General features: G+C 37.8%; 1 long non-coding RNA gene across 1 annotated transcript; it reads left to right on the forward strand.

The window, feature by feature from the left end:
* Positions 1–691: 691 nt before the first annotated feature.
* On the forward strand, positions 692–27,932 carry LOC125694521 (uncharacterized). Its single transcript, XR_007377587.1, has 3 exons — positions 692–992; positions 24,301–24,347; positions 26,182–27,932. It is a non-coding gene; the product is annotated as an uncharacterized LOC125694521 (long non-coding RNA).

Below are 27,932 nucleotides of genomic sequence, written 5' to 3' on the forward strand. Positions count from 1 at the left end.
CTTGGGGTCCCTTCTGACCCAAGTCAATCTGTGTAACTCATTCAGACAGGGGGACCCTAAAACCTTCAGTCTGCTAGTTCTTATGTGACAGAGGGTTTCAAGTTCACATTTACAAGATGTAATTTTAAACACCTGACTTCCATTCATTTCATTAGGAATTCAGTTACAAAGTAAATTTTGGACCAAGTGATTTACCTAGGGTCAAAATGAAACCTGTGGTGAAGCAGGTTTCCAAAAGGTTAGAGTGGTTTGCTAAGGACTGTAGAAAGTGGCAGCACGTATTCAAGATGGATGTAGTCTTTTGGTCTTGTTTGAATGTTCCTGGGCTGTTTGTGTTGAGGTTGGGAGAAAGAAAGGGTAGATTCAGTAACACAGGTCAAATGAGTCTTTAATTGTATATATATATTTTTTGCTGTTCTTAGCCGTAACAGGCTAAGGAATTGTTTTGTTTTATTTCATTTTGATTTAGCAAAAAAAAAAAAAAAAAAATTATTTTAGTAGAAGAACATAAATTTAATCTGAATTTCTCATCAAGGATATGAACATTTTTGAGATAAAGAAGGCAAGGTAATAATAGCTTTTCTGTTAAGTCTTTCTTGAATAAGAGCTGCAGCTGCAGATACATGATGAAAAATATGTCTTGGTCACAGGTAGGAAATAGAAATGATTTTTTTAATTGCATGTTTAAATGGCATCATTGTATTTCTTTGTGATAGAATAGAAAATTCAGATTCTTTCTATAATAGTTTTTATCTTACTGTATGGTAACTGTTGAGTCATGGCTGGAACCACTGATTGATCACCTGGGGAAAGGACGAGTCAGCCCTGGGAGCACAGGTGAAGGCAATTCAACTGTGTGACCAGAAGGGCTGGAGCCCGGCTGCTTCTCCCTAGGCCTCCATTTAAGAGCTGACTGCCACGGGGGAAGGATCTCTGGTTGGAGGTTCCTTCCTTGTGGAGTTTTCCCTGAGAGCCTAAATCTGTGGAAATAGGTGAGCATTCTTTCCCTGTTCATCCCTTTTGCTTTTTCTCTCTTTTATCCCATTCCCACTGCGCTAGTTTTTCCAACTGTAATGCTTACTGACAGGTGTTCTATAGCACTTTATACTTAAGGATGTAGCTCTCTATCTTTGTAGCTCTGCATATTTGGTAGTTGTTTATAAGTGCTTTGATTCAGTCGTTACGGATTGCAAAGTTAGAGACAAAAATGCTAAAAGGATTTCAGTAAAAGGGAAAAACCATAGCATGGCTTAGGTTGGAAGAGATCTTAAAGGGCAGCCAGTTACAACATTCTGTTGTGGGCAGGGACGTCACCCGCTGGGTCAGGCTGTCCAGGGACCTGTTCAGCTTCCAGAGATGGGGCATCCACAGCTTCTCTGGGCAGCCTGAGCCAGCGGGTGACGTCCCTGTGTGTCCCCTCAGTCCCCTCAGTGCTTCACCACCCTCTGAGTAAAGAATTTCTTCCTAGCATCTAACCTATATTTATCCCCTTTTAAACTCATTTCCCTTTGCCTTATCTCTTTTAGATCTTGTCTAATTAAACTTTACTCTTCTGAGTAACTTATAGAAGAAATTGATATTTTGGTGCCATTTAACAGGTGAGCACCTGCTCTAGTAAGCGATATGCTGATTCAGTAGGTTAGAAAGCATGCTTTCTCTGTCTAGCAAAACATGGAGAATCTTCATTCAATCTTCATGGAGAATCAACATTTTTAGTGAGAGAAAAAATGGGAAAAGATGCTAGTACATTAAAATGGCCTTCTGTAGTATTGAGCTATTCCAAATAGGAGTGACCAACAATGTGCTGTATTTTCAAGCCTATGCTTGGTTGTATTGGAACATGAAACAATATACAGATTTGAAAGGTTTGCTTTATGTTCAAGCTAATTAAATTGTAGCACTATCTACTGTCCTACTCCTAATACTTTGGACATGAACTCTGTAGCTAAAAAACTTCCACTGAAGTTGTCATACTTGCACATAATACAAATAGCAAGTTGAGGTATTAGAAGGTGTTAGGGAGCAGGGTGGAACTGGTTTCTCCCCAGGGGGTTGATTGCCAGCGGCTGGGTGTGATTGCACAGCTGCAGGGCAGGTGCCCAGCCAGCACTTATCATAGCACCACAAGCAAAGGAGCAGGGCAGGACAAGCACAGGCACTCGGGTATGGCTCCCAGCTGGGAGCATCAGGCAGGGTTCCAGTTGCAGGGTCTGAGGCCAAGCCAGGAAGTCAACCTGCAGGTTAGATTGATTTTTGGCTGTTTGACATCCTTGAGTTTTACTTGCTTGCTTCTAGAGAAGCGTTACAGAACTACAAGGAGTATTTTTAAACTTTTGGACTGAACGTTTGGGGATTACTTGTCACAGCCTGAACTGGTGATTGAGTACCAGGGGAGAATGTGTGGCTCACCCAGGGCTTACAGGTACAAGTAATGCAACTGACTGACTGGAAGGGGTGGACCCACGGTCCATTGTCACTCTTATTTAAGAGTTAGGTGCCAGCACAGCAGGATTTCTGTTTGAAGGTTGCCCTTTCTGGAGACCTCGCTGACCTTTAGAAAGGATAAGCCACTTGTCTGTGTCGTCATCTGAACTGTGTCTTGACAAATAGCTTTATGAGTGTGTACTTCTTCTCGTAGAAGGCAAAATCACTGCCTTCTCTTGTTCCCAATGAGATAGTTATTTTTTCTATGCTAGCTAGTGTTGAAACTGGTGCTGATGTTGGCATTAAATGTGCTCATCTGTAGGAAATGTCTAGAAATCTGTTTTGTATTTATTGTATCATAGCTCTGACTGTCATTTTATGATAAATGTTTGAATACTTGATAAAGTGCCTAAATTAGACTAGAATTTACGCCAAATCCAGTTTTTGTGTTTTATAAACTGAAGAAAAAAAAAACATCCCCAGCATGATGTGGATTCTTACATTAAAAAAATTTAGGGTTATCTTCACATATTCAGTTTTCTTATGCATCAGTTGTACATCAGTTCTGATTGTAGATAATGACTGCTGAGAAAACTAGTTTGGGGTCTAAATTCACAGTGCTGGGTGCTGCAGTGCATTGAGCATTTTCTGGATCCTTTCACTCTGAACACTTCAGTTTCTGTGGTTTTCTGAGGAAAATTAGTCCAAGGGTACCCAGAAACTAAGTCCAGGATTTGTGCATAATGGTAGAAAAGTTCACGACCTTAGCATACTGTGAGCACAGTAATTGTTTGTTGTTGTTATTCATTGCTAACCACCGTTAAGAAACTTATGTTAATTAGAGCGGTTTGCAGCTGCCTTTGGGGGTGGATTCATGTTATGTTGTTTCTCATCTTGGAATACCTTGCGTTTCCAATGTCTGACACTTTACATTGTAAAAGATTACAATCTTTTTCTCATTTGAAACCGTTTTCTTAAAAATGGGCAGTTTGTGTGCTGTAACTGTATGCTGTTAAGCCGTTGCTGTAGTGGTTTGTGTCTGTAGTACACAGTCCTTAGAGGATGCAAAGGCTGTGGTAGGGATCCCACTGGAGGTGAATTGGAAGAGCTGCCTGTGACTGCATTTGCAGCTTGCTGCTTCAATAGAAGCAGCAGGGGGGAAAAAAAGGTGCCATTGCGTTGCTCTGAATCTGTTTACTGACTGCTCGCACATGGGGTGAAGAAATGCTTAGGATAGGTTTCTTGAGCTGATACAGCTATAGCATTGAAGATCAAACCTTGTCACGTTCTTCACTCACCGAATGTCATACAAACAAGCCATAATTATGCAGACATGTATTCAGAGTAAGAGTACAGGGAGCCTTCTGTGTAACTGACAAATATTTGTACATGCTTATTGAGTGCTATGCTCTTGCAAGTAGATTACTTGTTCCAAAACACCTACACGTTTTGAGACTTATATACTCAGTAATATTTTATATTCTCAGTCATCGCGAAGGAAATACTGTACGAAATGAACAAAACATTAATTTATAACGCTGTGGTTAAATTTGCACAGAATTACTCATGCTTCTCAGTAATTCCTTCATGGAGAGTTTTTCCATTTATTTTTATGAATGCAGTGTTCATATAAAAACTTTAGTTCCTAGAAATTAATGGTTTTCACAGCGTTGATTTTGAGACTTTGATGTCTCTCATTGCTTTTTTTTTTTTTTTGCTGTAGTTCACTGATTTGATGTATTTTACTGTAAACTGATGAGAGTATCGCTGCTAGCCTTTCTCAGGAATCATTTACCTACCTGCACGTCAAAGCAAATTAGTTAAAGAGTATAAATAGACTCAAAAAGCAATTTTAGAATGCTGTATTTTGGGAAATTATGACCAAATAAAAAATGAATTCAGTGTCTTGCTAAAGGGCCTATTTCTGCTTCTGTTTCTAGTCAGCTCTTCTTCTGGCACTCTTTCTATGATGAAAAACCAGAAAAACACAAAAAATGACCTCTGTAAAGGAAAGAGGGGAGAAAGATTTCCAAGTAGTTTTGAATATTTCAATGTTGCAAAATTTTTAATCTGTCACCTTAAATGCTTAGTCTAAAATGACAATATCATTCTGACTATGAAAGGCAATATTGAGCTTTAGTGCAGGCTGATTAGTGTTATCAGTCACTAATATGTTCTGCTTGGGAACTGATGGTACAAGATGGCTTAAATATTTTGTTTATTATTATGGGTAGGTTTTAAATTTACCAAATTATTTTGCCTAGTACTGTGAAATTTCTGTCCAGAATAAATACTACAGAAGAAATATTGTCCAGAATAATACAGTCTGATGTTGATGCCTATCTAGTTATAATAATTTAAATCTTGAAATCAGTCCCAAAAGAAAGCAATTGCTGCCTTAATATAGAAACCCAATACAAATAATAGATTTTAACACAATTTGTGCCACCTTCTCTGAATCTGCAATGGGAATGAAAATGCTGATTATTTTATGGTGGTAATCAAGGGTTCTATAATAATTAGAAGCATCTTTAATCATTATGTTAGTAACAGCCTTTGTTTCCTTCAGTAGGTCGGTTCACACACATGACAAAACACCATCCTTTAGCACGTATCCTAATTTCCTTCTGACTTGTGTATTGACATTCCTTTGTGTGTCATTATTATGTACTTCTAATGTACTTTGCTAAATGACCAGTTGTTGAATTTCATGGGCACTGATCATAATCTTTGATTTGTTTACTTTGGAAGTTTTTCACATTTAAAAGGAGTGAAAAATAGTTGATTGGCATCGCTATATTATCAATGGAAATGTAGCTAACATGTAGTTTCACTGGGTTTCGTGTGAGAAAATGGGAGAAGCCATTGGTCATCCCAAGCATTTGCAATTACATTATGTCTTACTTTGTACTCAGCATTGGTGAGGCTGCACCTCGGGTACTGTGTTCAGTTTTGGGCCCCCAGTATGAGAAGGACATTGGAATGTGTCCAGATAAGGGCAACGAAACTGGTGAGGGATCTGGAGGAGTGGCTGAGGGAGCTGGGATTGTTCAGTCTAGAGAAGAGGAGGCTCAGAGGAGACCTCATTGAACTCTACAACTTCCTGAAGGGAGATCGTGGTGAGGAGGGGTTTGGCCTCTTCTCCCAGGCAACGAGGACCTGAGGCAATGGCTGCAAATTGTACCAGAGTAGGTTTAGGTTAGACATAAGGAAGAACTTTTTCTCTCAGAGTGGTCAGGCACTGGAATGGCTGCACAGGGAGGTGGTGGAGTCGCCGTCCCTGGCAGTGCTCAAGAGGTCTGGATGAGGAGCTGCAAGATCTGGTTTAGTGCTTGTGGTAGCAGTGGTGATGGGAGGATGGTTGGACTGGATGATCTTGTAGGTCCTTTCCAACCTTATGATTCTATGTACAATTAAATGTCCACATTTTATGACTTGGCTACTGATTTCTCTGTGAACAGATTCCCAGACAAGGTATAGATTTTTGAGTAAGGCTTGGTCACAGGAAGTGTAGATAGTGTAAATGCGATCTTTGATTAAAGGTTGTTAATTAAGGATAGCTATTGGGAAGTATCCCCACCTCTGTGTTGACTGGAGTAAATTTCTTTGGTCTGTTGTTCATACTGGAAGCATTCCTCTAGTAATCGACCACTTGCTTATGAATCCAATATTTATTCTGACTTAACTGAAATATTTAGTTATTATCGTGTCATAATTGCTAGAGCAATAACAGGTTGACAGTTATGATGACAAATATTTTTTTGTAGTAAGGAACTTCTTAGTCATAAGTGTGGCTTTCTGTTCCTTGACTCTCTGGAAGGTTTTCTCCCTTAAAGAAAGCAGTCCTTCAGTTTTCAATGCTGGAAGTAGGTTTAGTTTGTAGATGTAAATTACATATTTAACTGTATTTTGTATGATACTGTGTGTATTCATGCATCACAGAGATGACTTATAGCCAGGAGCTCCAGTTTAGAGTACTTTTTATTAAACAATAACGATCCACATGTTAACATTAATTTGTGTTAAGAAGTGTGGACTGTAGTTTGTCTTCCATCACTTTTTAATGCTCTATTGCTTTATTCAGTTCTCTTCTGCAACAGTTTGGTTTGCTTTTTTGCCCACTTGTAGACTAGTGAGCATTGACCACTATCTGCTCTGTAATGTGCATCCTCTGGTAACAGCAGTCCTTTGCTTTATGGCTTGCTGGGTTACAGAGAGTGATTTTCTTCACACTGCTGTAATGTTGCAGAAAAACCTTTCACTGACTTCCGAAGCAGAATGCTGAGTTCTTCAGTCATTCAGAAAATGCAGGGAGAGGTGGGTGGTGGATGCTGAAAGTGTGAAGAAGGGTGACCTCAGAAACAAGGCAGCCAGAAACTCTTGTGAGCTTCCTGCAAAATGTTGTTTATTGAGTATGTGAGAGCAATGTGTATGCGTGATAGATGAGTAAGTCCTTGTGGTCAGCTGGTGATGCATCTTTACTCTGGAATGTGTATGAATTGGAAACGGAGGTGACATAGAACAGTTCAAAACAGCGTTAGAGTGCTATGGCTCTTGGTTGTTCTTGATTTGCTTAAGATACCGTTATTGTAAGTTTGTTATGAGGAAGAAAGGTGATGTGCCTGCCTTAGATTATTTGTCATCTGGCTTAAGCAACAGAAGTTAATTGGAAATAAGTGTTTTATTTGACTAAACCATGTTATCTTCTGGTAATAGGTTTAAAGACAATAGCCTCTACGTTTACAAGAAATGCTATTTAATCAACTGCAGCTAATGGGCTGTATTAAATGCACATAGTTTGTCTATTTGAAATATTGTTGAGCTCTGTCAGTCATTTCCCAGAGCAAGGCCATAATGGTGAGATCTAATCCTTGTGGGGAAGGATGTTGTCAGGAAATTGTGGAGAATCAGTCACATTTTTTTTCTGTGATTATTGAGTTCTCAAGGAAAGCTCAGGCTGTGCTTTCTCCTACTTGCTGCGTTTCCATTGCTGACGTACTGCAATCAGTTGGTGGAACAGTAGGTCTTTGTGTTTGAATATGTTAATGTTGCTTTCTTCATTTTCCTTAATAGTTGTGTTTTTAACTATGCTGGCAGCTACTTGTGCAGTTCCCACTGCTTTCAATAATATTGTGAGTTATTTAACACAAAAAATTGCCCATCTGTATTTAGCAGGGCTGTTTTGCAGTGCAGCAGGCGCTTGCATGTCTTGGAGCTCTACGAAAGGACTGGTATAAATTGAGATGGATTATAAGCACTCAAGGTCACTGTTGTAGATGCTGTGTCAGCCAGAGAAAGCAGTCATCATAGCAGCATCAAGGACAGATTGCACTGTAGAAGTTTCATCTAGGTTTGAGGATCAGAGATGCTTTAAAGATACCCTAGTAATTCAGCCAAACGTCTTGTATTCATAGGAATGTTTAGAGCCTCACACTTGTAGACAGTAACACTACAAAGAGCACAGAATTGTCATACTTAAAATATTCCTCTAAAAGGAATTTTTTCTTGCCAACTCAGTAAAAGCTTAGGCAAGCTCTGCTTTGCATTCTTTCGGATCCCATGTGTGGCAGTAAAAACAACAATGTGCTGAAGGGCTTCAAAGATAAATCTTTAGTTTAAACAAAAAGAGGAAAATACTCAATTGTTGGTTAGAAGGTTGGTGAAGTAGTACAACGAGTAAAATAAGATGTGACTGTTTGCAATAAAACTTACAGAGGGTTTTTGAGATTACTTGTATAAGCTTCTGAGCTCCTTATAAAATTGATGGACAAATACTTCAGTAACTGAAAGGGGCTGAGAGCAGTGCTGAAAGACTGACTTGAATATAAAGAAAAAGGACTGTGATATGTAAGAATAGAACAAGAAAAAAATGTAGGAAAAACTTCTGGTGAATACTAAGCAAACTGCAGTAGAATTGCATCACTGGAGGATCTGTGTGCTATAGAACTGGAAAGTATTCAGTGTTCTGCTTTGACTTCTAGTTTTACAGAGAGTTTTACAGTTGTTTGTCACCTTAACTTGCCTACTGTGGTTTATTCCTCTCTCTTGCCTCCCAAACTTTCTTTTTTTGTTGTTTTTTATGTGCTTTAGGGTTTTTTTTTTGTGAGATTGATGCTGTTTCCTGCATGCTTTGGTAAAAGCATGATTGCGTATTAGAGAATGAATTGTTTCACCCGCTCTCTATAAACACTTTGCTGTTTTACCGTTGTTTGAGTCTGAAGTTGGGAGAATGTGCCACCAAAACCACTAACAGTATTCATTTGAGTTTTTAAGCAGTCTTTCAAGCCGTATGTGCCCTTGATTTTCCTCAAAGATCTCACACTGGGTTTTTCAATACTTTCTCTTTGACTTAGTTTGTAAGAAGTCTTTGCCATGATGATTTTTTTATGCTGTGAAAACACAGTGAGCTGGATTTAGCTGAGAGCAAAACTGGCCAATTTACATTACTTCTGGCTCCCAGACCATCTCCCTTGTAGGTGCAGTTAGGTGGCACTGAGGGACCAGTTCCCTCCTCGCAGTGGTACTGCATCTGTATGACTGAAAACAAGGGTTCTCCATCTGTGTCAGGTTTATCCAGATTTTCTAAACGCAGACTTCAGCAATGGTTCTGGATGCTTTGAAATGTGTTGTGCGTTTGGTTTTGAAGAATCCTACACTACCTCCAGAAAACGCAGCAGATTTTTCATTCTGTGACTGCTGGACTGTTTTCAATGTTTTTACCCAGCTATGTATAAATATCTGTGGTTTTGAAATCGACTTGAGGCCAGTGTTAAATTGCATCGTAACTGATGCTTTCCACTGATTGTTATTTACAACTGCCTACTGATCCCAGTAACTATCTTTCTTGGCTTGTCTGTGGTTCAGCATATGACAGGGAGCTATAAAATGGCTAAAATCTTGGTTGCCTTTTTTTGATGTAGCAGTTATTAATTTTCATACACAGTGCGTTTCAGCCAGTTTGCTAGAATGATCATGAACGTACTGTTCTCATGTTTCTGTATTGTACAGCAGTCTCTAAAGGATACATGACTTTTGGCTCTGTGCCTGTTTGCAGTGCAATTTACCACACTGAAAATTTTCAGTTTGTTTCTGTCAGTGTTGTGGAGCTGAGTTTTCATACCTGCTGTGAATCTCAGTGTTCTCAGTCTGTCTTTATGGGGGGAACTTCAACCCTCTTGTGCAAGGAAGTGATGTTCTCACAAGCTGGAATGTTGTGCTAGATAGCATAACATTTTTTAATTAAGAAAAATAAACAGACACTTAAAGACATTCTTTTAATTAAGGGTCAAGCTCCTGAATTATCAGTAAACTGGTGGTACTCAATTTATCTAAATGGAGTTGAATAAGCTTGTATCAGAAGAATCGAGCGGAACTTGAGCCTTCCATCATGATCCTGATTTCTAATGTTTGTATCCTTAGAAAAGACTAATGTAATGGCTTATTTAAAACTAAGGTGTTTTGGTTATGTAGAATTAAACTTATAAAAATGCTGCTTCCAGTATTCTTGCAGGTGGGCTGCATTGGTTCCATGCTGAACCCTTATGACACCACACATGCTACTCAAATGATTTGAATCCATTTTAAAACACCGAGTAGCATTTTATGGGAGTCATGAGACTGACTGTTCCTGCGAAGCGTGTGTTTTTATGTTTGGAACTGCTGAAGAAAGAATGAAATGAGAACACTAGCTCAGCAGTACCATCATGGCAAGCATTTCATCTGAAGCCATTCAGTAACAGTGCCTTCTGGAGCTATGTCACTGTCACTATGGCACATGTGTGCCTCCTTCACCTGAATTGTGGGAAAGCATTACGTGCAGTTCTCCTTGGCTAGGCAGCTCTTCTTGATTTTTGTATTGTTTGCAGCCAGAAGACTGGGGCACTTCAGTTGTGCAACTGTGCCCCCCTTTGAACCGGGGGAGGGGGGGCAGGAGAGGGGAAAGTATGGTGGATCAGAACAAGAACTGAGGAGAACAGTTGGGACTTTCTTTCTACAGAGAAAGCTTTAAGCCAGTAGGCTTCTGACTTGATATTTATTTATTTTTTTAATAAGACTTTCTGTTTTCAAAAAATTTCACTTTCAGATTTTCAGGCTAATTTTCCTAATACCATTGATTTCTGATAATGGTTTCCTGAGAGGAGTAGTTTAGAAGGTGCAATAATGCTGGATTCTGATGCCTACAGTATCAGCAGTTTCAGCTCTGAAATCTGTTTGCTTTATTAAAACTACTCCAGCTTGAGCTACTGACCTGCTCATTCCTACCTCAAATGATGGGGTTATGTCTAACTCGCAGTTATCTAGTTTTTATTCACAATGTGTGCTTGTGTAAAGGCTTTTATGGGCTTGTACGTCTAATAAATCTGTGTAAATACTGCAAGGGGCTGAGTTGTGCTTCTACAGAAGAGCTGACATACCACTTTTGTTTTCACAGTATATATTTGTTATATATAAGCTGTTGTTCCATCTTCCACGTTTTAGTGAGCCCATTTTATTTTGTGTTTGGGGTAGCTGAGAGCGTACATGCCATCAGCTACAATAGCTCATCTGACAGACAGGAGCAGGTAAAATACTGTACCCTGTTTTTGCTGGGTCATGTACTTATTTCCTAATACGTATTAGGAGTAATTCTGCTAAAGACAGTGGAGTTTAATCAGATTTATAAATGTGAAATGTGATGGTAAGTGCGGCGTGAGAATAAAACCTTTGAACTGTGAATAAGAGACTTTGTAAGATGGGGAGATACTTTTCAGGGAAGTCTGATTTGGGTCATATGTGAAAGAAATATCAATGTGTAATGTGCTGTTTTGATTGCTATAATGTAAGTTCTTTCTGCTAAGTGGAAGTCTGAGGAATTAGGACAGCATTCTGTATCTGAACAACCTTCTCTGAGAATTATGCCTGAGTGCCTTTAGGCCTGCATTGTTAGTGTCTGAAATGTCTGGGAGCCTGCATGGAGTACTGTATGTATTTCACAACTCCAGCTGTATCAACGTTATTGATATAATCCCACATGTCCCTGTAGAACGTGGGGGGGGGGGGAGGAGTATGTATATAGTCAAGGTTTTGCTTCTTGCTGTGCATATCAAAATTGCTGTGTAGATACTGGTACTGTTGTTGCTAGGGAAGCCTTGGGGGAAATGTTTCTTACACAGTGATGCTCGCATGGAGCAATCTTTTCCCTCTAATGTTAGCTCGAGAGCTTACTTTCATGAACAGACACTCGGAGCTTAGCAGGGTGCAAGGCAGTACTGTGCTGTGCGTGTTTTGCACAGTCTTTGCAAAACTTCTACAAAGACTGCTTCAGGTTTTTCATGGGAAAGGGTGCTTCCTAGGTGAGCATCTTAGGAATACTACCTATGTGTGAAATCAGTGAGAGTGCTGCTTGAAGCCTGTGTGGGAGTGAAAATTTCATTCTGCTGCTGGGGAGGATCTCAGAAAAATGTTGGTGGCATCTGAAAGCAGTGGAGCATGTGAGCCACTGGGTCATTCTTCCCTTGAAGGAGAGCGAAGGTGGTAAGTGTCATGGTGTCAGTAAAACAGACTTCTTTGTATTTCAGGCTGTAAGTGGATTTGTTCTTAATGATGCACAGCCTGAGCAGAGCTGTGCAGCAAGTTCAGGCATGGCTGGTCATACATTGTTCAGCAAAATCTAGGAGACAGGAAGCTGTGTGAAAGTAAGCTAAGGTTCAAAAATGAATGGGACTGTTCTTTCAGGGTGAGCTTTTTTTAAACTACACAGCCTGGAATACCAAGCTCTCAATACTAGGTAAAAGTAAATATTTGAAACTATGTGTAAAAAAGTGGGTATTTGAAACTATGTGTACAAGAACGTCTTCTGTTAGAAGTAATACATTTTAATAGCTTGTTATGCTTCCTCTTCCCACTGATTTGCAAGTGTGGCATGTAAGCTAACTTCTGGAGTGTACTAATGTACTGCTCCAATTCTAGCAGCTTCATCTAAGAGTGATTCTTGGAGGCTGTGTTTTTTTTTGTGACGTATTATTTATCTGGCTGCCATTGTTATGGTAAAATAAGCAAATTGCACACTGTGGCATGTACTTTAGCAGCTGTATTGTATTACAACACAGAATTGCTGTAGCCAGCAAGTGAAATCATTCTGTATAAAGCAGGTACCAGCTATGAAGTTAAATGCGCTTTGGACTGTGACTTGCTAGTTAGAAAAAAGGAAAACAACTATGAGTGGGTAGGAAGAAAGAAATGTTCCATTTGTGTACAAGGAGAGGGTATTCCACTATGTGTGTTTTTCTTACCAAAAGAGGAGACTTAAATTATTATCAGAACTGGTTATTTGGCAATTTGGAAATGAATTTTTATTTTGTCTATAACAAGGCGTACCACTCTTCTTCAGACAGTGCTGACTGTGACAGTGCTGCATGGTGCTTGTTATCTACTGGTGTTTGCTATGAACAGCTTGAAACAGTAGTGCTGGAAGTGAGATTTGTCCTTAGTTGTCTTAAAGTGATGTAACCATCAAGGACAAATTAGGTCAGCATATTTAACTGCTTTAACCATGAACACTATGCCAAGAACATTCAACAGTCCATTTGTCCATGAGAAATGCCTATGTACTCTAGCAGTGTAGACAACAGATATTCAATTAAAACTAGATTTTGCCTTAATTTACACAGATGGAATTTGACTGAGTAGCTCAGAACTTACTTACATTTAGATGTGTACTAGATTGTGTTTAGATAACAGAAAGCTTTTGCCTTTCTGTCCCTGAGCTGGGTTCAGATGTGGACTCTGTCCTTCCGATAAGGAGAACGAAGGCTGCTTCGAGCTGATGGCCTCAGAAAGTGAACCTCCTACATAACACCCAGCATCATTAGGTGGACTTCTGAGTGGAGGTTTTAAAATGGCTGTGTTTACAACTGAGCTCGTGTTTTTGAGATTTTTATTAGTGAAGCTAATTCAATAACGCATTTCAATTCATCTTGCATTGTAACTTAGGTTAGTCTAAAGATTGTTCAGACTTTAAAAAAAGAAAAAAATCATATTTGCATGATGCCTGCAGGGAACTTCCTGACACTGCTTCCATACGTAAGGCTAATAATTAATTTAAGCTGTCCTGACTAATTACAAGAAAATGGAACAAAACTTTAATCAAATCAGTTCAGTTGGAAGCATAAATCAAAGAAGTCCATGGGTTTCATTGAGTGAAAAATGTTCAGTTCTGTATGTAACTGCCACTTTCAGAAGCTTTTTATTTCTCAGCGGCTCATTGGTCTGGAATGACTTTGTGAAAGAAGCCAGCTCTAAAGATCAGGATTAACTTAATCAAATAGTGGACTGAACATAATCCTGTACTCAAACTTGATTGTGCCTCAGGATTCTGTTTGCGTGATGGATCTTATCAACTTTCACTCTATTGGCAGGAATTAAATTGTGCAACTACTGTTTCAGTGCGTTAATTCAGTTTCTTGACTGGTTTTGTTGTTGTCATAAATAAATTTTCTATATAAAATCATTCAGAGAATTTCCCTCTGAGATTCTGGTAGTCGGTAGCTGCCTGGGAGGTATTCAGAACAGCCTGTCAGCAGATTATTTGCTTTTTTTGCCATCTGGGAGGCATTGTCTTTCTGACATGCCCAGAACATTTAGGACATCTAGTTCTTTACTTAAGTAAACAGCAGGTAAATTCATCAGGATAGAAAACACAACCAGTAAAAGTAAAAGAGGAGATCCAGGCTCTGTTTCTGAGGGATCTATTCATCTATCAGTCCACAGCCTAACAGTAGGCTTTAAGAGGAATATCTCTTGTTGCTATACTCAATAGAATGACAGTGTAGTATATATACAACGTACCTCTCAAGTCAAGAGCCTAGAATTAAGAACATCACTTGAATTGGAAAACAATCATCTCATGCTTGATTTAAAAGTCTCTCTTTTTTTTCTTTATTTCAATATTTAAGTTTTAATAAATAGTTACAATTTCTTCAAAAATCATATTGATAAATCAGAAACAAATGTCAAAGTATTAACACAGCCTTGGAAATAAATCAGTGCAAGGGTAAGGAAACTGAGTTTTAGGTACTTCAGACTTAAGTTTTTCTTCTGAAGTTACTTTTTGTACTCCTGAACAGAAAATTGTTTCCTTGATTGAAAATAGGAATGTGACCATATGTTTCCTATTATAAGGTTTTGACTGGAGCATTATTAATAATGTGCATTACTTAGTGACTACTTCAAATGGAATAAACAAAATTCTTCTGTCTCAGTAGGGAAGTATTAATCAGTCTGCTACTAAGTAATAGGGTTATTGAGTGTGTAGTAACTGTTGAGTCATGGCCTGAAGCACTGATTGATCATCTGGGGAAAGGACAAGACAGCCCTGGGAGCACGGGTGAAGGCAATTCAGCTGTGTGACTGGAAGAGGTGCAGCCTGGTTGCTCCTCTCTTAGACCCCATTTAAGGGCTGATTGCCACTAGGGGAGGGTCTCTGGCTGGAAGTCCCTTCCTCGTGCAGTTTTCCCTGTGAGCCTAGATCTTTGGAGATAGGTGAGCATTCCTTTCCCATTTGTCCCTTTTGCCATTCCACTCCTGTATTGTCTTTACACCATGTTGATCTTTCCGACTGTAACAAGGAAAAATTGCTTTCAATAAAAAAAAATTCTCATCTGCAGTGCTTCAGAAGCATAAGAAGCATTCTTATGAGTGTTTATCTTATGAAGCACTGTGAAGATCATGAAATATTGTTAATTAAATAACATGTTCTATTTATTTCTAATACTAGTGAAAGCAGAATTTACCACTGAGTGATTCTGCCATATACTTGTGGAAGTACGAATAAATATGCTGCCTTGGCAGTGAATGTGCTGCTTCTACCATAATTCTATTGGATCTCTTAGATAATTGAATAATGACAGTGTGAACATTACATTTTACAATTTGAACATGTTTTTTCTGTTCAAGTGGAAGGTAACTCTTTATACAGTAGTGCTACATTCAAGGTAACTTCTGGTATTTTCCTGCATGTGGATTAACGTGCTTTTATTTTAATTTTGTGACCTGTCACCACTCAGCCATGTATGGTCAGATCATGATTATGGATGGATGTTTTCTAATGCTTCTGTTGGGATAATGCTTGTAACCGTAAAACATTCTCTTAAGTAGTTGAGTGTTTAATCACTAATTTTGTGTAGATATGGAGCTCTGCTCCATCAAATTCTTCTGAAACACAACGTCCAAACAATTGGGCAATCTGAGGCTTAGTTTGTATTTTGTACCATAGCCTGCTTTTTTTTTTGTCTCTGAAGTAACTCAGCACATTTTTAGTTAATAAAAAATGAATGAGTGGAATGTGGGTACTAAAATCATGAAAACATATCTGCTATGCAAACCTTCCTGACAGTGATACTGCTGAGGAGGAAAATTTCTGCTGTCTAAGATTAAGAAAAAGATATTCTCAGAATCGTGCATGCAAGAGAAGATAGGAATAGAGGAACAGATCTTGATTTTTAGAATGCTGGCAAACTGGGTCGTCATTTATATCAACCTTTTTGTGTCTGTACAGTAATTCTGTTAATAACTGTGCCACGTATTGAGCTTCTAACTCCAGTTTGTGCTGCATGGATGTGCCAATCATTGCAACAGGCTTCAAGTTTCTAATGCATCAACTGTTTTTCATAAATAGGAATGTTTTCTAACGTGTATTCTGCCTATTCCTTATTCTTAACTCCATTTGTTCCAGTTATTTGATTTAAGCAAATTTACTGCTATCCTTTCTTGGCTTCTTAGCATCCTAGTATTTTTAAATAGACCTTTAAGAGATAATTTCTTTTCACAGCAGTAGTCAATAGACTTTCTCTGGATTTGTGTCTGTGTTTCAAAATCAGAATTCAACCTGTAGCAATCCCTGTGATGTGATTACGTTCTTTTCAGAAAAAGAGATGACAGATTCTGCAGAGTCAGAAACAGTAGAAGCACAATCCTTTTATTCTTATCCACAGAGTTTGAGGTATGTATTTTATGGATCCTCGAGGATCCTGGCTTAATAAGAAACATTTCCACATCAATTCCTAGAGAAATACATTGGTTTCTATTCTGACCACAGTAGTTCTCCTTTGATGCTGCGTGAGGGAATTACACAATATATTCTTCTGTGCTGATTGTTATCCTTGGTTAGTATTTTATCTTTACATATTATCCAAAACCTTTGGGCCTGAGTATTGTATGAGTATAGCCCAGAATAACGTTATTGGAGACAGTGGCATTTTGAAGGTGTGACAGAATTAAGAAGCTGGTCAGTCAAGCAAAAAGAAAAAACAGATATTTTTCCCTCAGCTGCCTTAGATGGAGAGCTTTGAAACCTCACAGGTATGGATAGAATTGTTCTTCTGTGACTGTGAGCACTGTCTGTGTTCGTGGAAAGGTATATGAATACTTGAGCCTGCAGTTCAGTTCTTCCTGATGACCAAAGAAAGCGTTGTGGCTTCATAGCGTGCCTAGACATTCTGTTAAATCAGGGTTTGGGGAGATTCCAAAGGTAAAATTCCAGTCAGGTTTTCTTTCTAACTTTTAGTTACCGTGACTGAAATTGGTCACTGTGGCTCTTCACTGGAACAAAACCAAACTAAACAGCTTAGGGTGAACTGTCTGTTATATTTTGAGAGATGGTTTTTATACATTCATGCCTAGATGTCTAGCTTGTGGTGATCTCAAGATTTCCACAGCCTTGAGTTTCTTATACTGAAGGCTGTGGCCAAATTCTGCCCTCATTCCTTTCCATTTGAGTTCAGAGTTACCTGTGGGATTGAACTTGAGTAGCTTCAGAATAACATGAGTAATTATTTATTCAAGTGTACATTTCTGAGGTTTGCATGTATTTCCCCCTATCTTTCCAGCTAGATCTGTCCGCATCACTTAACATTTTACAGAATCAGTTGTGTTCTTAAGAATAATAGGCATTTTGATTCACGTCGCAACATGCTGTCACCTCCTGATGTTAATAATCTGTGGTCACATTCTTGTTCTGGGAATGTATGTTAACCAGCACATCTGTTTTTATTACACAGTTACAAACTCTTTCTTCATTTCTGTTTGCTGTTGGTTATTTTCCCGAATACCCTACCCATTCTTTTAACAACATACCTTCATATTTTCCTAGAAAATTGCTGAAGTGTTGATAATTTGGGGATTTCTGTATTATTGGTGGTTGCTGTGGGCATCTCACAGTATGTTCTTGAGCCACTTTCTTACTGATGTCTGCAAAATCCCACAGCTATTGAAAGCACAACCTGACTTGATGTGCTCAAGCTTTTTTTTTCCTGAATGAATAATTTATCACTACAAAATCTTCTTAGTTTTGTACCCTGAGGAGAGCAGCTGCGTATTTACAATCTCATTTTCAGTGTTATAATGTTCTGTAGTACAGGTATGTTTTGGAAAATGTACCAAACAAAAAGAACAACTCTGATACTCCAATCTTTCTCTTTTGGAAGAGAAAAACTTTGCTTGTGATAAAGTGGTAATAAAATGTTGTTTTCTTAATTGGAAGCTAGGTGAAGTTCTTATTGTGCAAGAGTAATACTGAGCAAGGAACAATAAAGGCTGGAAGGAAGCAGACTTAGATGTGTGTATTCTGATTGATGTATAAGTGTGTTTTACTATATTCAGGTAAAAGAGATCAAAGTGATGTGGTGCATGCTAGGCAAATTCATCTCTGCTAAGGCAGAGAAAGGGGGTAAGCAGCAGGGGAATTGGTCAGGTTTTGTAGATTCTGAAGCGTGTCAATGCTATCTAAATCTTATGAAACGGGGGTGAGGGGTGGGGGGGAGGAAACCTGAGGTATATTGTGACATGTTTTATTTGTTGCATTCTGTAGACTATTTCCACTGTGTCAGGGGTGAGCTACTATGGCATGGTCTGCAGAAAACATATTGGGAAGGTACATTTTCATGCTCTTTCAACCTCAAATAACAGAATTCCTCATCACCAGAGGCTGCAATAAGAATTCATCAAAATCTTGTCATGTAGTTTGTGAGAATGGATACAGTAAATTGTTCAGTTATTGGTTTACAATACAGAAATTTTGCTGAAAAGATGTTACCACATTCACGAAACACTTCAAAACTTTTTCTGAAGGTCGAAGTCAGATCAGACAAAATGTCTCAGTGCTGTGGAAATGAGATAAATCCAATAAATAGATGTTTGCAAGAGAATTAGAGAAAATGTACTGCAATCAATATAGTTGCCTATTCCTGTATTCTTGAATCCCAGGAATAGAGTTGCATAGTTGGATTCAGGTATAACTTAGTCTGTTACAATGAACTTGGAACCCAACAGAAGTCCCGTGTAGTTCTATTAGTGTGCACTTTGTGCTTCTTTCAGTTCTTTTTTTTTTATTTTTATTTTTTTTCTCCAGAAGAAAAGATATAGTGATGTGCCCAGCTTCCACTGTAAAGTGTCTTAGGGAAATGGGGAGTAACTTTTGCTCTTAGGAAGGATTCTGGCCTTCATTTGGTGTTCTGCAGCAGTGAAAGAGGAAACCCTTCAGTTTTGCTCTTTATGAGGAAACCATTCAGGTTTAATTCTTGCTCTTCATCAAATGCAGAATGCTTTTACTCTTGTCGCTACTGAGGTGGATGAGTTGAGCCAATGTCTAGAACAAAGTCTAAGGAAAACAACTGATACCACAATAAAAATCTGAAATTGTTGCATGCATGCAAAAATTGGCAAGGTATAATGCATACTATTGTGGAAGATCTTTAGATTTGCTTAATGCTTTAGGTCAGTAACACATCTGCAAAAGTTTTCTACAGGTGAAAGACGGTAATGCATAACATATGCTTAACAGTAACTGCCAGGCTAATAGGATGGTTTAACCAACATTTATTGATCCCAGTATCCTCCTAATAAATGCAAATCTTATGCATTTAAGTGAAAAATGAAAACTCTTCAAACCATTCTGCCACTGCCATCGTTGAATGCAGAAACAACTGTTGCCATAAAACAGATCTCCATGCACACCCACAGTTACCTTGAGATGATAATGAACTGGTAATGTATTATTATACTTGTACAGATCGTGTGTGATTTACTGGAGCAGATAATGACACGTACTCCTACTGTTTCAAATTACGAGGAGTCAAACTGCAGAAGTATGTGAAAGTAAACTTTCTTTCCTCTCTTCCAAAAGTAAGTTTATGGAAAATCTTCTGCTTCAATGATTCAAAATGCTGCCTTTTATAAACAGCAGTCTTTACAGGTATTACATCAGCAGTGAAATGCTGCCCTAGCTTCTTATTTACTTCCATGTACAAGCCAGAGTATCGGTGACTAGCAACTACCAATATTCCAAGCCTTGCATGATGTAAGCCTTGGAAAGAGAGGTTATATGAGAGAGGTTATATGAGTTTTTTTTGTTAGCCTTTTATCTATTGTGATAGCTGACATGGTGTTACAAGTTTGAGATAAAAGACCAAGGAGAAGATTATAGTATTTCCTCAGCTGAAGGTATCAGATTTAGGAGTTTGTTCCCCTTGGAATTCTGCCATGTTGTCTTTTTGGTGCAAAAACTGCTAGATTGTCTAATGGCATGTCACTGAATCTTATACACTTGACATACTGTTCAGATGCCTATTCTCCATTGCTTTGTGGTCATTTTACTGCTGCTTAATTTCATCTTGATATTTCAAAGTTTGTTAAACCAGTGGAGACTTTGCAGTACAAATCAGTAAGCACCAAAGAATTTAAATTCAGTAACTTGTCAGTTTCAAGAGCCTTTTAAATAAGCAGCATTCTATCCTAAGTTAATCATTTTTTTTTCTGTAAACTTCAGAAGAAAGCAGAATGATAGAGGCCACAGACTACTGCAAACCTGGAGTTGTCATAATTCTTTTTTCCCTCCCCAGGCTATGCATAATTACGTAAACCTTTAAAGGACACTGATTTTTACAGATTGTTCATGACAATGTCTTATACGCCAAGCCTGTAAAAGCAAACAAAAAGTGCTTTGGGACATTAAATGTCTTCATTACTTTACATACACTGCAGGAGGCATCGTTAAATTAAGGTGATCTCAAAACCAGGTGATAATACACACGCTGAATGTAGGAAAAACTCCTTGCAATATTGAGATGTTGATTCACGAGTAAAGCACGGTAACGTGTATGGGCTTGGAGGCTGAAATTTCTTTTCAGGAGAGAATTTATCCTGAAGATAAATTCCAGACATTCAGGAGAGATAGCACCTATCCATGAAGAACGTCCTTTATAATAAGCAGCAGTTCAAGTAGTTTCACCTCACTATCTCTTCCGTTATCTCAAATAGAATCCTCTCATTACATACATACTGAAACACATTAACTCTTGTTTGAGCTAGTTTCATTTTTCTATCGACAAAAAAAATGTATGTTTAAGTTAAAAGATATCAAAGGCTGAGAACCTGTCAGCTCTTAACAAATAGCATTGGATTGTTACTGTTATAAACAGGCACTTCACTGAATTTGTTTAGAGTTGGTATTGATATTGAACTTTCCCACTTGGCTGAAAGTCCATTACATCACATGAATTATGTAAATGACAATATTGGCTAAAAGAAGTTACTGCTATGAGGCTCATAGTGAGAGCTTGATAGTATGTCGCTTTACTTGAAAAATGGTCACAGCAGGGTAGGGCTGAGATCGTGTCTATTCAAAGCAAAAACATATTCTGTCAAGCATTCAATCTTAGATTTTCTTTGAATTACATAAAAGTTTTTACGATAATTATTATCAGTGTATATATTGTTTCCTCTGGCACATTGAGTGTTCTGAAGTAACTGCTACCAAAGCCTGCTCTTATGACTTTATAATAGCTCACAGTTACAATCACTTGCTATAGGCTGCTATAGAACTTAAATTACTTGAAGTGCACTGGCTTGTTCCAGTACATGAAATACATGAAATAATTAAAAATCGATTTTTTTTTTTTTTTCACACTTCCTTACCTACTTTTACTTTGCTGTGATAACTTCTATTTAGTATTTGTCCAATAGTATTTATAAAAGTTAGAACAACCTGAAAGTGATTGATTGTGCAAAATATCAGTAAACAAGCACTTCATAGCTGTATGTATTCACGGGAAAGAAGACTATTTGGTTTTATTTTCTTAATTGAAGTTAATGACCCAAGACTGAAGTCACTGATATCAGTAAGGCTGAACTTCAATGAGACATGGCTAAAGAACTGTATTTTTTTATTCAGTGTATTCTTTACTTTTTGTTGGAAGACAAGTCATGTTCTAGTGATGGTGTTAGCAGAGTTGTAATAGTAACTATGCATGCTGAAATGCTTTCTCAGCTGCCAACGTTTAGTCTGCTGTCATGTTTTGGAATGAATCAAGAGTGGATTACAAAGTGTTGTAAGACTCTGCACTTAAAACAGGTTCCAGTTGTTGTTTCCAAGTATTTTGTTGAACTTATGTTTAAATACAAGGGATTTTTGGCAAGATCCCCGGCACACAGTTTACTTGATTCTTCACCCACTTGTTCACTAAACCATTTATTTTAAATGTAGCTCATTTTCAAAGAGGTCAGAATACAGCTGTGTTAACTTTGATTGTCAACTTCAGTTACTTTATCACTCAAGATTTAATTCTGTGATGCTAATCTTTTCTTCTGCATTTACAAGACACTGTTATCATTACGTTATTCTAAATATTTATGCAGTCTCAGACTATTAATCCACTGTATTGCTGCGTGGTTTATAGTGGTTCTTGAATGACTAAAATGCACTTATCGTACTCTTCAAAAAGCTTTGATAATAGTGAATACATCATTTTTCAACTATTCCCATAGCTTTATCATTCAAAGAGTTAAAAATAATATGTAAAGGTTTAACAGTGTTTCTGTTTTCAATGAAGAAGCTTCTGACAGTCAGTTGCATATTGGTTCAGCTGGAATTCTTAGATTGCCCAAACAATGGATGGAGAGTTAAATGTAACTGAGGAGCTGCTGAGGGAATTTGGGCTGTTCAGCATGGAGAACGTGAGGGAGAGGGGAGCCTGCTTTGGTGTCTGAAACTACTTGAAAGGAAATTGCAGCAATGTAGGTGTCAGTCTCTCTTCTGTAGTGTCAAGAGATAAGAGATGAGATAGGGACCTCAAGTTATGCCAGGACAGGTTTGGATTAGATGTGTAGCTACTCAGACTGTTGAGGTGGTGTGGTAACCATCTTCATAGATATTTGAGATGTGTGAATATGACTTGGGGACGTGGGTTAGTGGTGGCCTTGGTAGTGTCAGGTGATGGTTTGATTTGATAATCTTATGCATCTTTCCCAGCCTAAGTGATTCCCTGACTCAATTCTGTGATACACACAAGAAATTAATGGACTACTGTTCATGAATTACAACTTGTAGATATAGTTAAATGGCTGCAACTTTGTTAGTATAGAATCCTGTACGAATTGCTGTTTATGCAGAATGAAGAAATTCATGACAAGAATGATTATCTGAGTTCATAGAGGAAGGTTGCTAATGGGATAAATGGAAAAATAGATTTATTTTGTCTCTATGAAGCCTGAGGAATTGCAGGAATTCTGAAGTATATAGAAAATAGTTGCCTGTGAAAGATGCACCTTCAAGGACTTGCACAAACATAGTATACTGAAGACAGGATTTTTTTAGGACAGGTTGAAGACTGAATGGATTTATTACAGTTCTTGCAAGTAGTTTGTCAGCAGCTTTGTATGGATGTTAGGTACATGCGATTTGCTCTTAAGATACTTATGTTGTGACTGATGTGGCTTTTGCATGCTCTGAAAAACCATACATTATGTGCTGCAAAGATCTTGAAAATCTTAATAAGATCAGCATGGCAACCTGATGTGGTTGATAAAGAAATGAAATTCTGGACGTCTGCATTTAGTGAGTAATGCTAGTTGTGGCTGAGTGAAAGTAAAGAAGTAGTGTGGCTAATCAAGAAGTTTCCTTGAAGTGCTTGAATTGCTTATGTATGCCTCTCCCTCTAAGAAAAATCTTCTAATCTAGATTCACATCCACTTGATAGTTAATACACTGTTTCATTTAATCTTAGTAGAGCTGATTCTTCAACTGTTAACTAAATAAAATGTTGCAGTGAAAATATGTCCAGAGTGAATGTTTGGTTTCTGCTGGGAGAAGTAAAATTATGCAGCACTTATCAGTTCTAAAGCATCTCTTTGTGGGTAGAAGGTTGGCTGTAGGTCAGGATGATGAATGTTTTTTATATTTATGGCTATTATTTAGACTTGAACTCAAATGTATGAATTATTAGTCAAGCAAAGGCATATATTTCTTTTGGGTTGTATATGTGGTGTGATACAAGCTGGAAAAAAAAACCAAGATTTATAGCTATGGATTGAAGTAACATACTTTCCCTCCAACCGCCCTATACTAGTTCTATAGCAAGTTGAGTTTTCTTTTTAATCATAAAATAACTTTTAAAGTTTACTGAAATTTGTTGTTCTTATTCTTGGTGTGCTTTTTAAGACTCAAAATAATTCTTGGGATGATTTTCAATTCTTTGTTCACACTTGAATTTCCCATAACTCAGTAGGGAAATTGGAGTACTTTCATTTTTTTCTTAACTTTTTAATTTCCTTTAATGGATGTAAGATATCTAGTTTGTATCATAAGAGGTAACTTGTAATAACAACACTGGTTCTTGTGATTCCCTTTGTTTCAAAGTGGGAGGCTGAGAAAATGACATTCAGTTGCAATACAACTTGCTATAGTTGTATGGGAGTGTTAGGTCATAGCCTGAACTAGATTGAGCACTTGGGGAAGGGGTAGGGCCAGGGCCAGGCCTGGGAACACAGGTGCTAGCAGTTCATCTGTGCAACCCCCTAACCTCATTTAAGGGCTGGCTGCTGAAAGGGAAACATCTCTACTTGCAGGTGGCCTTCTTTGGGAATTTCCAGTGAGCCCTGATCCTCAGAAAAGGGTAAGCTATTCCTTCTTTATTACTAAATTGTGACTACTAACTTTCTTGGGCGACCCAAAACTAGTTAAAGGCAACTGTATCAGTTGCCTCCTATCCTTAAAATTGTGCATGATGCTGGATGGACAAAGAGATGAGTAGTTTTGTGTCCTGTCTTCTGAATTATGACGTGGTACTACACCGGGAGATGAGTGGTGTTGGTGCTAGTAAGATGCTCTTCCTTACCTGTAAGGCTTTTTGGCAAACTGTACAATATATGGGAGCTAGGTTCCTCTACCACAAATCAGTGAATTGCTTTTGTGAAATCCTGTACCAATGACTGGTCAGTTTTACCACAGTGGTCTTAGTTCATTCTTAGTGCTGTTGTCAGCTTCTGTATTACTGATTTTTCTTTGTGAGATTCTGAGACATTGGTTTTACTTCAGTGGCACTGGTTGAAAATGTTTTCCCTAATGCTTAAATTCTGTGCTGCATGAAAAAGTTATGGCTTAATATATATTAGAGTTTTTGGAGAGGAAAAAAATGTAAAAACCTATAACAAAAACAACTAAGCCACATGATTGAAATAAAAGAAGACTTGAATGAAATCCTCTAGAGGAAAGCATGTTTTCTTGATTGTGTGTTTACTTTTCAATTTTGTGGTGTACATACATTAGGTTTAGGGACTGTGTATCCTTCATAGTCTGACCTTTGTGTAATTGTAATACCCAAAGGTCTCAGAATTACATGGGGTCTTCTGTGTGGAAAGCATTCTTTCTAAAAAATGGTAGAGGAAAAAAACATAATTGACTCGAAAGTATGTTGTTATCTAGAGGCTAGGTAGAGACACATCATAGAAACTACCTTCCTGAACTCTGAATATTTTTTTCGCTGCTAGGAGTGAAAGGTCACTGTTTTCTTACTGTTAGATCAAGTCTGAGATTCCAGTTCAGACTTTGCTACAAGATCAAACTGAATCTAGCACCTGTAGTTATCGATGCTGTGGGCAGATAAAAGAATGGCATACTTTCTCCATTCCACTTATTTTTCATTTTTTGCCCATTGTGAATTCCAAGTGAGCTGCTTTGTATTTACTGTATGGAACCATGGAAAGAGTTTATGAAAACATCAAACAATACTGGGCACAGAAGTAACCATAACACTTCAGTCCTAAGGCATTTATTCCTCATGGAGATCTAAAGGTAACCACCTTGAGTTGCATTGATTCCATTTTTTCCTCCAATTGTGTCCAAGTGGTTTCTGTTAACTTTTTACAGCAACAATTCCAACGGCTGGCCATTATCCCCCACACTTTAAAATGTACAGTGTGTCTTTTTCCAGTGTGCTTTTTATTTTTTACCTTGAAGGTCAGATGTTCTTGAACACCTCAACTCAGCAATGGACAAATTTTCTTCTAGATAATTTCTTATCCATAAAAATACACTACTTTATGATCATCTCTTGACTAGACTGCTAGAGCACTTAAAATTTTGGCACTGTGCAGGCTTAGGAAGTTCTAAAAACTGTGGCAAGGGACTTTGTTTGTCAAAGTAATGTTTCTTTTAACACTAGAAACAAAGCTTTCAGGTAGAAAAGACTTGGAAAAGTCTTTGTGAACAGGCCTACCTGACCAGAAATCTTAGCATGGATAGATAACATCTTTGGTAGGTGAGCTTTATTAACAGTCTAATTAGGATTCTGTATCTGAATCTAATTCCCAGAAAGACCTACTTCTAGAAAAGTAACCAGTTCCAAATGTGTGTCAAGACTTTGGTATCTTCTCTCTGCAGATTCCTATATTACTCAAGCCCAATTTTATCGGCTTACAGCTGAAAGTTTTGATTTTGTTTCTTAACAGTGCTGTGTATAGAGATGCCTGTCTTGAAGCAGTCAATTTCTTCCTGCTTCTCCAGATGGAACCTTACTGAATTTGAGACATTCATCTTTCCAGTAGCAGGTCAATGTGAAGTATTCATACATTATTACAGGACAGCTGCAAATCCATCACAACAAGAGACAATGTGTGTCATACAAAGAGAATAATGGAAAAACTGCATGATGTTTCCAAGGTCACAGTGTAAGCTTGCTGCAGAGCAGGGAGTAGAAACTGGGTATGTTCTGGCCACGTTTCTTATCAAACATACTTTCAGAAACTTAGACAATAAGCAGTCAGACCAAAACCTCAACCAAGCCAAGAGAATCTTAAACCAACTTTTTATTTTCTCGTGTTCTCTATTAGCAGATGTGCAATGTAATAAACAATTGGATTTGTAGCTTCTATTTTGCTTGGGAATTATTTTAAACCTATATTTAGTTAATAAGATTTCTTAACAACTATTTGGAGTGATACAGAACAGGAAGAAAAAAATGGGCTGAAGAAAAAAAAATCCACAATAATAATATTGAGTGATGAAATTTAAGAAAGAAGAGGAAAGTAATAAGTGAACTATGTAATGTGAATTTTAGAGTGAGTGCGTATTTCTGATTGTTAAAACTGAATTAATCTGTTCATCATAAAACTGAAAGCAACTGTAAGATCAAATCTTTAGGACGGATGACAGGGTTTCATTATCATTAATGGAGTGCAAAATCCTGCTGGGCAAGTGGCACATGACTTTTGCTACTGACTTCACTGGGATAAGGCATGTTTGTTATCTAGTGAATTTAGTAAAGATTTGAACTGAATTGAACTATGCCAAATAGAAAATGTTGTATCTCAGATTATAATTTGAGTCTGGTATTGTCTAAAATTTTGCTTTCTAGTCTGTCAGTACAACACAAGTTTTGGTGCTCTAATGTTACTGTACATGCTCTTCATTTTCTCTACTTTGTATGCTACTTAATTCACCTCTCCTCTTTTTTCTGTTAATGATGTCTTTTTTGCCCAAGGAATCTGACAATCTGTTTAGGTGCAAAAGAGGAATACAACTGTGACTTTATTCTGGTAGTTCTACTCCAGTTGAAATTATTCATGTATCATCTTATTTTGTGGAAAACCACCAGCAGAGCTCTTCAAAAATAAACCTATCTGCAGGAAGCAGTGCTCAGTATTTTTGCATTGTTTTTCTCTTCCTAGACCTTTCTCCTATAGTTCTTAAAAAAAAAAAATAAATACTAATAATACTCATGTTACTTAAACAGTGGAAGAGGCTTGGTTTTACAAATCAACTGTATGAAATACAAAATTAGTAATCTGAATGGAAGCATGGAGTGCCATCGTAATAATCCTTTTGTGTAACACTGAGAAGCTTGATTTCTCTCTGTTGCATATAGCGTAGTAAAATGGCCAGAAAATCTGTAGTACAGATAAGGCAAATTGTGATAAATGCAGGCTGTTTCGCTGGCACAGTGGTGTATAGTTTATTCATTTTTCTTTGCACAAAAGGAAAATAAAAAGTGCAGCTTGAAAGTAGGTAGCAGAAAAATGTAGCATTCTCAGGAGAAGTTTTCTGAATTGCCATTTCAGAGTTGTATATCAAAAGGTAGAGTTATTTAAATGGAAGATGCATTTATAGAGAAGTCCGTCAGAGCTGGCCTTTGAGGAATAGCTGCTTGTGAGTTTTCAGGAGAGCACAGGAAGGCAGATTATTGTCATAGACCTTAAATGTA

The sequence above is a fragment of the Lagopus muta genome, chromosome 6 (genome assembly GCF_023343835.1).
Source record: "Lagopus muta isolate bLagMut1 chromosome 6, bLagMut1 primary, whole genome shotgun sequence".
Classification (NCBI taxonomy): domain Eukaryota; kingdom Metazoa; phylum Chordata; class Aves; order Galliformes; family Phasianidae; genus Lagopus; species Lagopus muta.